General features: G+C 43.8%; 1 non-coding gene and 2 pseudogenes across 1 annotated transcript; all 3 read right to left on the bottom strand.

The window, feature by feature from the left end:
• Nucleotides 1-3,167: 3,167 nt before the first annotated feature.
• Nucleotides 3,168-3,312, bottom strand: LOC130290129 (U2 spliceosomal RNA; annotated as a pseudogene).
• Nucleotides 3,313-6,527: 3,215 nt separating this feature from the next.
• On the bottom strand, nucleotides 6,528-6,627 carry LOC130288752 (U2 spliceosomal RNA; annotated as a pseudogene).
• Nucleotides 6,628-8,712: 2,085 nt separating this feature from the next.
• LOC130290175 (U2 spliceosomal RNA) lies at nucleotides 8,713-8,902 on the bottom strand. The gene has a single exon (XR_008847536.1). It is a non-coding gene; the product is annotated as a U2 spliceosomal RNA (small nuclear RNA).
• Nucleotides 8,903-12,803: the final 3,901 nt, after the last annotated feature.

The raw sequence follows: 12,803 nt of genomic DNA, 5'->3' as shown, positions 1-12,803 counted from the left end.
TTCTGAATTCGACCATTCAACTTTTTGAGTGCCAGACACCTGAGGACTAGGCACCTCTTCAATTCTCACCTCCTCCTCCATCTCCTCTTCAATCTCCTCCTGCACCTTCTCTTCCACCACCGTTGCTTTCTCAATAATAGCAATCACACTCTTTTCTGCCATGTCTGCCTTTGCCTTTTCCCTTTTTTTAATTGCCAAATATTTTCTGGCCTCTTTCTCCTTCTCCCTCTTAGCCACCTCCGGACAATTTCTATACACATGTCCAACAAGGCCACAAAGATCACAAGTTCTGGGCTGTGGACAAGCTCCCGCTTCATGCCCTGGCATTTTACAATTTCGGCACTTCTTATTACCTGGACAAGCCTCTTTAACATGTCCAAACAGCAAACAATCACGGCAAAACAATGGCTGGCCATAATAATAGACATAACCCCGGTTTCCAGCGATTGAAAAATTGGCCGGTGGGTGTTTCACTCCACCAATGCTCCCAGGATCCAGCTTCAGTTTTACAAAGAACTTCCATGTGCCGTTAAACACACCCAAACTACTAGTTTGCTTCACTCCCCCTTGGACACTTTCACAGTAGATACTTAGAAAGTTCTTAATCATATCCGGGTCTAAGAACGGATTGTACATATGTACAAACAGAGTCTTCACTCCCATCTCAAACAGAGGAAAAAACTTTACATTTTCCAAGACAGGGTTATTGGCATTTCTTTTCAAACATTCATAGAAGTTCTGGCAATCAGCTTCATAGATGAAGGACACATCATATATTCCTTGCTTCCTATTCTCTTGCACACAGAACAAACTATCCATGCCAAAACTACCCAATTTCTCCACAAGTTCATGTCCAATGTACTCAATCCGATTCTTACCCCGGTCAGAAGTTTCCACCACAAAACGTACAGTCTTCTCAATCGCAGGGAGGTATTCCTTTCCAGCCATTGTTCTTCTCTTGTCTGTCGATTCCACAGTAAGATCACCACTCCGGATTCCTGCTCAGCAGAACACCCGCACCCCTGACCAAGTTTACACTTGATCGGAGCCAAAAGGCCGAGAAGCGATAACCGTGAAAGGGGCGGGCCCAACAAGGTCCCCTTCATGGGCACTATCACTGCTTGCTGTCAGGGAGGCTGCCAGACAATTTTCCATGCACACTCTGGGCTGGGGGGCAGTCAACCACCAGTACACACAGCAGAACCTAAACCCATACCATTATTGCTAAGCAGCAAGACAGAGGCCCATTGCACTCCCACGGGGCCTTTTTAAATGCAATCCATAACCCGGATTTGCCAGGAACCCTTCTTACTCCTCCTACTTGCATGTGACACTGGGCTTAGGATCTGCATAGGAAACACACACACAAGCACACACCTACCTTTGTTGCCTGCAGATGCCTCCTTGGCTGTCCCCAAACGGTATCAAACCAACACCCACGGGAAGCTGTAAGCATAGAGGACATGCCTGCACCCCATTGGACTTACCTGTGTGGGTTAAATCCGGGTTATTTGACAACCTATGGCGGTGATGGTTCTGCTCAGGCAGAGCAGTGCTGATGCTCCTCATAAAGCTGTCGCTGCTGTGAAGGTTCTAGGTGACATCACAAATCCCTATGGTTACATACACAACAAAGCTGGGTTGTTGTTGTTTACACTCTGCAAGGCCTGTGGAAGTGAGTGACATCATAGCACTGTAGTTCTGAGGGTTCTAGATGGATGCAACAATCTCCTGTTGCTTCTATGAAGGCCATAATAGACGACATCACCAAACAGCTCCATAGTCACATACACAGCAAAGGAGAGATGTTGTTTACACCTAGTGATGTCAGTGGTATTGAGTGACATCACAGCACAGTGCTAAGGCTCCTGGGCCTGGACACAGCAGCGGCTGCAATATCTCAACGGAGAATACGTTTATATATATGTGTGTGTGTGCGCGTATATATATATATATATATATATATATATATATATATATATATATATATTTATTTATTTCTCCGCCGAAATCACTTTTAAACCCATTTCCACCTTTTTTTTCCCTTCTCTTCCTCTTACTTTTTTTTCACGTTTTTTTACGTTTTTCTCCTTTTCGCCTCTTTTCTGGGCGTATTATTCTTCTTTTTCTTCTTTTTTTTCGTCTAATGCATACCCCATCAGTGCAGCAATGCTTATTCAATACCGCCAGCAGATGGAGACACTGGGGGATAATTTTCTAAGGATTTATACTGATTTTTCCTGTCTGAATTTGTCGCACAGAAAGTTGCAGGCCAAATATGTGTGACATTTCTGCGACTTTAGCTTCTAGAGCATTTTTACAACATTATACATAGGTGCTGAATACATAAAAAGCGACTGTTCAGCGACAGACAAGTCGCATCGGCTGAAAGTAGGCCAGAATGTCAGTCCATGTTGGAGCAGGTTTAGATACAGTCTAAAGCATAGATCTCAAAGTCTGTGCACAGAATTTAGCAAGGGCCTCGCACCTTCTGATGCATCAGGTAGGTGCACAATAGCATAGCCTAACCCTCTGTACTTTGGTCTATATTGATGCGGGACATAGACAGCCAGCTGATGACCAATCCATTAGTGCAATGGATGGCTGGAAGCATTTGTCTTTGCCTTTGCAATACCACAGAAGCAATGCATGGTCAATGTACAGCAATGACACACCTGTGTGAACAGCCAGGAGACCCCCCCCCATGTTATGTTACATAGTTACATAGTTAGTACGGTCGAAAAAAGACATATGTCCATCAAGTTCAACCAGGGAATTAAGGGGTAGGGGTGTGGCGCGATATTGGGGAAGGGATGAGATTTTATATTTCTTCATAAGCATTAATCTTATTTTGTCAATTAGGAACATTCAGCACCCACCCGCTATCAAGGCAGCTGCCTATCATGTCATGCCCTACCTGCACAGGTGTGCTGGCTACTCAAATGATCCAATTAAGGAGGCCATTTAGTCAGCAGCAGCAGAAGTCCTGTGCCTGGACGCTCCAACAGCGGCCAGACACAAGCAGAAGCAGAAGCAGCAGAAGCAGCAGCAGCACCACCTTTTGTTTTTTGGCTGCAGCAGCAGCAAGGCCCACAGGGCTGGCTAGCTGGCTAGCCAGCAAGCAGGTAGCAATGAAAGTAGGAATCTTTCTTTTTAACCCTGTAAGGGGGTGGTGCACTGTACCCGAAGATACTGCCATATCGGGTCAATGCATAGGGCGACGGAAGCAAGCTTCGAAATCGGCCCCCGTTCTCAAAAATCCATTTAACCCCTTCATGACCCAGCCCATTTTCACCTTCATGACCTGGGCATTTTTTGAAAATCTGACCACTGTCACTTTAAACATTAATATCTCTGGAATGCTTTTACTTATCATTCTGGTTCCGAGATTGTTTTTTCGTGACATATTCTACTTTATGTTATCGGTAAAATTTCACTGATATTTGTATCCTTTCTTGGTAAAAAATCTAAAAATTTCATGAAAATTTTGAAAATTTAGCATTTTTCTAACTTTGAAAGTCTCTGCTTGAAAGGAAAATGGATATTCCAAATAAATTACATATTGATTCACATATACAATATGTCTACTTTGTGTTTGCATTAAAAAATTGACAAGTTTTTACTTTTGGAAGACACCAGAGGGCTTCAAAGTTCCGCAGCAAGATTTTCAAAATCGTAATTTTTCAGCGCCCAGTTCAGGTTGGAAGTGGATTTTAAGGATCTTCATATTAGAAATACCCCATAAATGACCCCATTATAAAAACTGCACCCCCCAAAGTATTCAAAATGACATTCAGTAAGTGTTTTAACCCTTTAGGTGTTTCACAGGAATAGCAGCAAAGTGAAGGAGAAAATTCTAAATCTTCATTTTTTACACTCGCATTTTCTTGTAGACCCAATTTTATAATTTGTACAAGGGGTAAAAGGAGAGAAATCACCCTAAAATTGGTAACCCAATTTCTCTTGAGTAAGGAAATACCTCATATGCATATGTAAAGTGTTCGGCGGGCGCAGTAGAGGGCTCAGAAGGGAAGGAGCGACAATGGGATTTTGGAGAGTGAGTTTTTCTGAAAGGGTTTTTGGGGGGCATGTCCCATTTAGGAAGCCCCTATGGTGCCAGAACAGTGGACCCCCCCCCACATGTGACCCCATTTTGGAAACTATACCCCTCATGGAATTTTTTAAAGGGGTGCAGTGAGCATTTACACCTCACTGGCGTTTGACAGATATTTGAAACAGTGGACTGTGCAAATCAAAAATTTTATTTTTCATTTTCACAGACCACTGTTCCAAAACTCTGTCATACGCCAGTGGGGTGTAAATGCTCACTGCACCCCTTATTACATTCCGTGAGGGGTGTAGTTTCCAAAATGGGGTCACATGTGGATATTTATTGTTTTGCGTTTGTCAGAACTGCTGTAACAATCAGCCACCCCTGTGCAAATCGCCTCAAATGTACATGGTGCACTCTCCCTTCTGGGCCTTGTTGTGCGCCCCCAGAGCACTTTGCGCCCACATATGGGGTATCTCCGTAGTCAGGAGAAATTGCGTTACAAATTTAGAGGGTCTTTTTTCCCTTTTACCTCTTGTGAAAATGAAAAGTATAGGGCAACACCAGCATGTCAGTGTAAAAAATTTATTTTTTTACACTAACATGCTGGTGTAGACCCCAACTTCACCTTTTCATAAGGGGTTAAAGAAGAAAAAGCCCCCCAAAATTTGTAAGGCAATTTCTCCCGAGTACGGCGATACCCCATATGTGTCCCAAAACTGTTGCCCTGAAATACGACAGGGCTCCAAAGTGAGAGCGCCATGCGCATTTGAGGCCTGAATTAGGGATTTGCATAGGGGTGGACATAGGGGTATTCTACGCCAGTGATTCCCAAACAGGGTGCCTCCAGCTGTTGCAAAACTCCCAGCATGCCTGGACAGTCAATGGCTGTCCGGCAATACTGGGAGTTATTATTTTGCAACAGCTGGAGGCTCCGTTTTGGAAACAGTAGCGTACCAGACGTTTTTCATTTTTTGGGGGGAGGGGGGCTGTGTAGGGGTATGTGTATATGTGTAGTGTTTTTTACTTTTTATTTTAGGTTAGTGTCAGTGTAGTGTAGTGTTTTTAGGGTACAGTCACATGGGCAGAGGTTCACAGCAAGTTTGCCGCTGGAAGTTTGAGCTGCAGCGCAAAATTTGCGCCATCTCAAACTTGCAGCACTCACTGTAAACCTCCGCCCATGTGAGTGTACCCTGTACATTCACATTGGGGGGAGGGGGCAAACATCCAGCTGTTGCAAACTCCGAGCATGCCCTTTGGCTGTCCGTGCATGCTGGGAGTTGTAGTTTTGCAACAGCTGGAGGAACACTGGTTTGGAAACACTAAGTTAAGTAATAAACTTTCAAGTGTTTTGCAACCAAACTTAGTGTTTCCAAACCAGTGTGCCTCCAGCTGTTGCAAAACTACAACTCCCAGCATGCATGGTCTGTCAGTGCATGCTGGGAGTTATAGTTTTGCAACAATTGCAACAGCTGGGGGCACTGAGGTAGGAAACGGACAATGTTTCCCAACTAGTGTGCCTCCAGTTGTTGCAAAACTACAACTCCCAGCATGCCCAGACTGCCAAGGCATGCTGGAAGTTGTAGTTCGGCAATATCTGAAGGATCAGATGTTGCCGAACTACAACTTCCAGCATGCTTGGGCAGTCTGGGCATGCTGGGAGTTGTAGTTTTGCAACATCTGGAGGTCCACAGTTTGGAGACCACTGTATAATGGTCTCCAATCTGTGCTCTTCCAGATGTTAGAGAACTACAACTCCCAGCATGCCTGGACAGACTGAGCATGCTGAGATTTGTAGTTTTGCAACATCTGGAAGAGCACAGATTGGAGACCATTATACAGTGGTCTCCAAACTGTGGACCTCCAGATGTTGCAAAACTACAACTCCCAGCATGCCCAGAAAGCCAAAGGCTGTCTGGGCATGCTGGGAGTTGCAGTTTTGAAACTCTCAGAGGCAGCAGTGAGATCGCTTTACGGCGATCTCACTGCTGCCAATGAAGATGCCGCACTGCTGCCGGAAACTCACCTCCCGGACGCAGCGCCGCCGGGACCGCATGGAGGACGCCGGGACCGCACGGAGGACGCCGGGACCGCACGGAGGACGCCGGGACCGCTCGGGACACCGCTCCGACGGGTAAGTGACGCCGGGGGACGGGTCAGGGACACTTAGCAGAGCGGTGTGTGTCCCGATCCCCGTGATCGGAACTCACACACCGCGCTGCTAAGTATCCTGATAGCGAAACACTGCTATCAGCTAGTCAGATTTGACCAGCTGATAGCAGCGATCGCTGGGGGGGGAGGGGGACGAAACCCCCCGTGGTCGCACGGTAAGATGGCTGGCTATCAGTGATAGCCACCATCTTTCCGGGCGCTGCGGGATGCCGCGAGTAGCGGCAGTAATGTCCATGACGTACCTGTATGTCATGGGTCGGGAACACCTTGCCACCCATGACGTACAAGTATGTCATAGGTCGGGAAGGGGTTAATATATGGTCCCCAGATAGGGGACGTATCAGATATTAAACTGATAAGAACAGATACTACACTTGATCTTAGCCAAAAGGCCGAGAAGCGATAACCGTGAAAGGGGCGGGCCCAACAAGGTCCCCTTCATGGGCACTATCACTGCTTGCTGTCAGGGAGGCTGCCAGACAATTTTCCATGCACACTCTGGGCTGGGGGGCAGTCAACCACCAGTACACACAGCAGAACCTAAACCCATACCATTATTGCTAAGCAGCAAGACAGGGGCCCATTGCACTCCCACGGGGCCTTTTTAAATGCAATCCATAACCCGGATTTGCCAGGAACCCTTCTTACTCCTCCTACTTGCATGTGACACTGGGCTTAGGATCTGCATAGGAAACACACACACAAGCACACACCTACCTTTGTTGCCTGCAGATGCCTCCTTGGCTGTCCCCAAACGGTATCAAACCAACACCCACGGGAAGCTGTAAGCATAGAGGACATGCCTGCACCCCATTGGACTTACCTGTGTGGGTTAAATCCGGGTTATTTGACAACCTATGGCGGTGATGGTTCTGCTCAGGCAGAGCAGTGCTGATGCTCCTCATAAAGCTGTCGCTGCTGTGAAGGTTCTAGGTGACATCACAAATCCCTATGGTTACATACACAACAAAGCTGGGTTGTTGTTGTTTACACTCTGCAAGGCCTGTGGAAGTGAGTGACATCATAGCACTGTAGTTCTGAGGGTTCTAGATGGATGCAACAATCTCCTGTTGCTTCTATGAAGGCCATAATAGACGACATCACCAAACAGCTCCATAGTCACATACACAGCAAAGGAGAGATGTTGTTTACACCTAGTGATGTCAGTGGTATTGAGTGACATCACAGCACAGTGCTAAGGCTCCTGGGCCTGGACACAGCAGCGGCTGCAATATCTCAACGGAGAATACGTTTATATATATATGTGTGTGTGTGTGCGCGTATATATATATATATATATATATATATATATATATATATATATTTCTCCGCCGAAATCACTTTTAAACCCATTTCCACCTTTTTTTCCCTTCTCTTCCTCTTACTTTTTTTCACGTTTTTTTTACGTTTTTCTCCTTTTCGCCTCTTTTCTGGGCGTATTATTCTTCTTTTTCTTCTTTTTTTTCGTCTAATGCATACCCCATCAGTGCAGCAATGCTTATTCAATACCGCCAGCAGATGGAGACACTGGGGGATAATTTTCTAAGGATTTATACTGATTTTTTTCTGTCTGAATTTGTCGCACAGAAAGTTGCAGGCCAAATATGTGTGACATTTCTGCGACTTTAGCTTCTAGAGCATTTTTACAACATTATACATAGGTGCTGAATACATAAAAAGCGACTGTTCAGCGACAGACAAGTCGCATCGGCTGAAAGTAGGCCAGAATGTCAGTCCATGTTGGAGCAGGTTTAGATACAGTCTAAAGCATAGATCTCAAAGTCTGTGCACAGAATTTAGCAAGGGCCTCGCACCTTCTGATGCATCAGGTAGGTGCACAATAGCATAGCCTAACCCTCTGTACTTTGGTCTATATTGATGCGGGACATAGACAGCCAGCTGATGACCAATCCATTAGTGCAATGGATGGCTGGAAGCATTTGTCTTTGCCTTTGCAATACCACAGAAGCAATGCATGGTCAATGTACAGCAATGACACACCTGTGTGAACAGCCAGGAGACCCCCCCCCCATGTTATGTTACATAGTTACATAGTTAGTACGGTCGAAAAAAGACATATGTCCATCAAGTTCAACCAGGGAATTAAGGGGTAGGGGTGTGGCGCGATATTGGGGAAGGGATGAGATTTTATATTTCTTCATAAGCATTAATCTTATTTTGTCAATTAGGAACATTCAGCACCCACCCGCTATCAAGGCAGCTGCCTATCATGTCATGCCCTACCTGCACAGGTGTGCTGGCTACTCAAATGATCCAATTAAGGAGGCCATTTAGTGAGCAGCAGCAGAAGTCCTGTGCCTGGACGCTCCAACAGCGGCCAGACACAAGCAGAAGCAGAAGCAGCAGAAGCAGCAGCAGCACCACCTTTTGTTTTTTGGCTGCAGCAGCAGCAGCAAGGCCCACAGGGCTGGCTAGCCAGCAAGCAGGTAGCAATGAAAGTAGGAATCTTTCTTTTTAACCCTGTAAGGGGGTGGTGCACTGTACCCGAAGATACTGCCATATCGGGTCAATGCATAGGGCGACGGAAGCAAGCTTCGAAATCGGCCCCCGTTCTCAAAAATCCATTTAATATATGGTCCCCAGAGAGGGGACGTATCAGATATTAAACTGATAAGAACAGATTTTTTTTTTTTTTTTTTAAACCCTCAGATAAGGGATGAAAGTACTCAAAACAATACTTTCAAAACTGGCATTACAAACTTTCTGTAACACACAACCCTCTCATCATCGGGAACTTTATTTATAATCAAAAACAGACAAAATTACAAGTACATGAAAAACATCAAGATAAATCAACAGAATGAATCCATTTTTTCGTTTTCCAAATACCCTCCGCATCAATCCCACCCCTCCTAGCATCCAACAAATAACACAAATAAAGCTTTCCTAACACCATCCTCACACTATTATTTACACTTATTTCCTTTCTCAAAAACAAATAAACATTCCGAACATCCCATAAGACTTCTTTAATACACGACAACAATAACCACAACACTCTTTCATTCTGACCACCACTCACACATAATCCAAACATCATCATTTCATAATACAAAAATTCCACCCCTGTTAATTCCTTGCACAAAGGCCCAAGTTTTCTCACAACCTCACGAGCATACTTACAATTCCAAAAAAGATGAATAACACTTTCAAAACCATTACAATTCTCCCTAGGACACACATCACATCTCACCAAACCCCTTGCTTTCTGAAACTCTCTCACTGGCAACACCCCATGCAAACTTTGCCATACAATCTCCTTTTGCTTATTAGACATACCATCCATCCTCACTTTCTTCCAAACTTTTTCCACATCCACTCCTCTCACAGAATTAATATTACATACAACCTCTTTACTCTCAATCATTTTCATCACCAAACGTTTATTCTTCAAAACACTCACCTCTTCCTCTATCAACTCAAATTTCTCCAAAAACCTCACAACCCACTCATACCATTTAGGAACCTCAAAAGCAATAGGCCTATTCAAATCCCTCTCACACCACTTCAACCTGACAAAAAATCTACCAGCCAGAAATCTTGTCATACAGGACACCTTTCTATCACTCCCAATAATAGCTAAAATAAAAACTAAAATATTCACTCCAAAGTACACCTCCAAATTTGGAAAACTCATACCACCCTTCTTCCAATTTTTCACCACTATTTCTCTCCTCAACCTCTCAACTTTAGAACCCCAAAAAAAGACAAACAGAACCCTGTTCAAGCTCCTCAAACCCATATAATGGGGAGGAAAAATCATAGCAACATACAGAAAAATTGGTAACACAACACTTTTAATAACTACAATCTTCCCAATGAAGGAAAGACTTCTCAAACTCCAATAATTTAGACGCAACTCCACCTTCTTTTTCGCCTCCTCCCAACTCTCTTTCCCATCCAAATCGTCACTAAACTTAATCCCCAACACTTTAATAGACCCCTCCACAACATTCACCCCAACATCTCTACTTAATCTACTCTCACCAAAACACTTACATTCACTCTTTAACCAATTAACCTTAAAAGCAGATGCACCACAAAAAATAGACACTAAAAGTTTCACCCTCCTCACAGCACACTCAGAATCACACAGGACACATACATCATCCATATAAGCATTAACTTTAAACTCCCTTCCATCACTACCAGGAATGCGTACACCTCTCACTATCTTATCCCTCCTAATCATACATACCAGAGGCTCAATAGCACATATAAATGCCACTGGTGATAAAGGACACCCCTGCCTAACCCCTGAGAACACATTCACTCTTCTCCCCACACATCCATTAACAAGCATCCTACTATATATTTTATCATACAAACTCCTAACTCTCCACACAAAGTCACTCGGAAAACCCATACGCAACAACACCCTGAACAAGAAACTATGAGACAGCCTATCATACGCTTTTTCAAAATCTAATGACAACAAACACACATCTTGCTTCCTACTCTTACAATCCCACAAACAATCTCTCAACAGACACAAACTCTCCTGTATACGACGTCCAGGCACAGCACAAAACTGATCATCACCCACCACGCTTTCAACAACATCTCTCATCCGATTGGCAATAATTTTCGCATAGATCTTATAATCACAATTAAGTAATGTAATTGGACGCCAATTCTTTAAACTTTTTAAATCCCCTTTTTTCGGAATCAGCACAACCACACCCCCACGCATACTCTCCGCAACCTCCATATTCTCCCACATAAACTGACACACTTCAACTACATCCTTCCCCACCACATTCCATAACAACCGATAAAATTCCACAGGCAAACCATCCTCACCTGGAGTCTTATTTGCTGACATTTTCTGCACTACATCCCAAACTTCCTCACTTGATATACCACGCATTACAAAAGCCTGCTCAGCCTCTCCAAGTTTCCTTTCCAACACACTCAATACCTCACTCTCCAAATTCTCATCCCTCCACTTCTCTCCATACAATTCTTCATAAAAAACTGCAACTTCCTCACTCACACCATCACCAGACACAACACTACCATCCTCTTTCACAATCACATCAATAACCGGCTTTTTTGAAAAAACTTTTTTGAAAAAATAACGTGAACATTTTTCATCATGTTCCCTCTTATCTAATTTAGCTCTATACATAATACTCCTCCCTTTCTCCAACACAAACTCATTAATGTCCCTTTTAACACTCACAATTTCATTCTGAACATCCACACCACAGTCTCTCAATCTATACAAAAAGGATAGACGGGCATTTAACTTAACATATTGTTCCCTCTTAATAGCAGCAATTTTATAACCAAAAGACCTAAAAAAGGATTTTGTTTTCTTTTTAACCCATTCCCACCACAAAATAATGTTATCAAACTCACTTTTCCTTTCACGCCATTTTTTATACATACATTCATACTGGTCTCTCACATCCACACTATCTAAATGTTTAATATTCATCTTCCACAAACCTCTCCCATACACAGCACTCTGACCCACATCAATCTCACACAGCAAAGACTCATGGTCCGAATAACAAACAGACCTCTGTCTGTAACTTAATGCATTAACATTCTCAGACAAAAAACAATAATCTAACTTAGAGTGAACATTCCCCCTATCTGCATGATAAGTGCATAAATTAGGACTAACTTTGCATAAATCCTGAATATCTTTAAACCTAAAATCTGAAACTAACTCAAATAATTTTCTTCCTGATATATCAAATGCTTTCTTACATAAGTCCACATTCATATCTCCAACTAAAATAATAGGTATTTTACCTTGAACATAAAATTTTAATTTCTCAAACAAATTTTTTCTTTCATTTTTGCATGCAGAAGCATACACATTTATAACACGAAACATAATACCTTTATAACATAAATTAACAGAAATACACCTACCAGGCTCAATAACTAAATAACTGTCAACAGAAATTTCAGGTTTTTGATTGAAAGAGCTTTATTTTCCGTTCAGTCATTACAAGTCGTACAATAAATTACAGTCACACAAAGCATGATAGTACAATACACAGCAAAGGTTCCCTAAGCTATACATCGCACACCATGCTACTCTAACATTCAGCTCAATCCTGCAATAGAAAGGCACAAGAGATCAAACAAAAACCAAATAATACAATCTGTGATCGGGGTAGGGGTGTGGGCGACTATGTGGGGGTAGGGAGGGGGCGGATCACAGGGCCAAACTGTTGGGCTGTATCTTCAGGGAGACATGGGAGAAGGAGAGGGGTCTTCACTCCTCTTCTTCCTCATCAACGGCCGAGCTGTCCAAGATGGAATAGTCTCTAAGCAGGTTCTTGATGAACCTGCGGCAGTCCCGGACGGACATGTTTTCCCTGTTGATCACGAGGCGGTTCCTGGCAAGCCACACTGCGTCCTTAAAACAGTTCATAAGGCGCCAGGCCTCCTGGATGGCCTCCACGTCGTGGGTCCCAGGGAACAGGCCGTAAAGCACCGAATGGTACGATAGGCAGCTCCTGGGCACTGAGTCTCTGAGTTCCTGTTCTAGGGCGTCCAACAGACCCTGTGCAAAGGGGCACTGCCAAAACACGTG

The sequence above is a fragment of the Hyla sarda genome, chromosome 8 (assembly GCF_029499605.1).
Source record: "Hyla sarda isolate aHylSar1 chromosome 8, aHylSar1.hap1, whole genome shotgun sequence".
In the NCBI taxonomy this organism is placed as follows: Eukaryota; Metazoa; Chordata; class Amphibia; order Anura; family Hylidae; genus Hyla; species Hyla sarda.
This window is presented reverse-complemented; position numbering and strand designations above follow the sequence as displayed.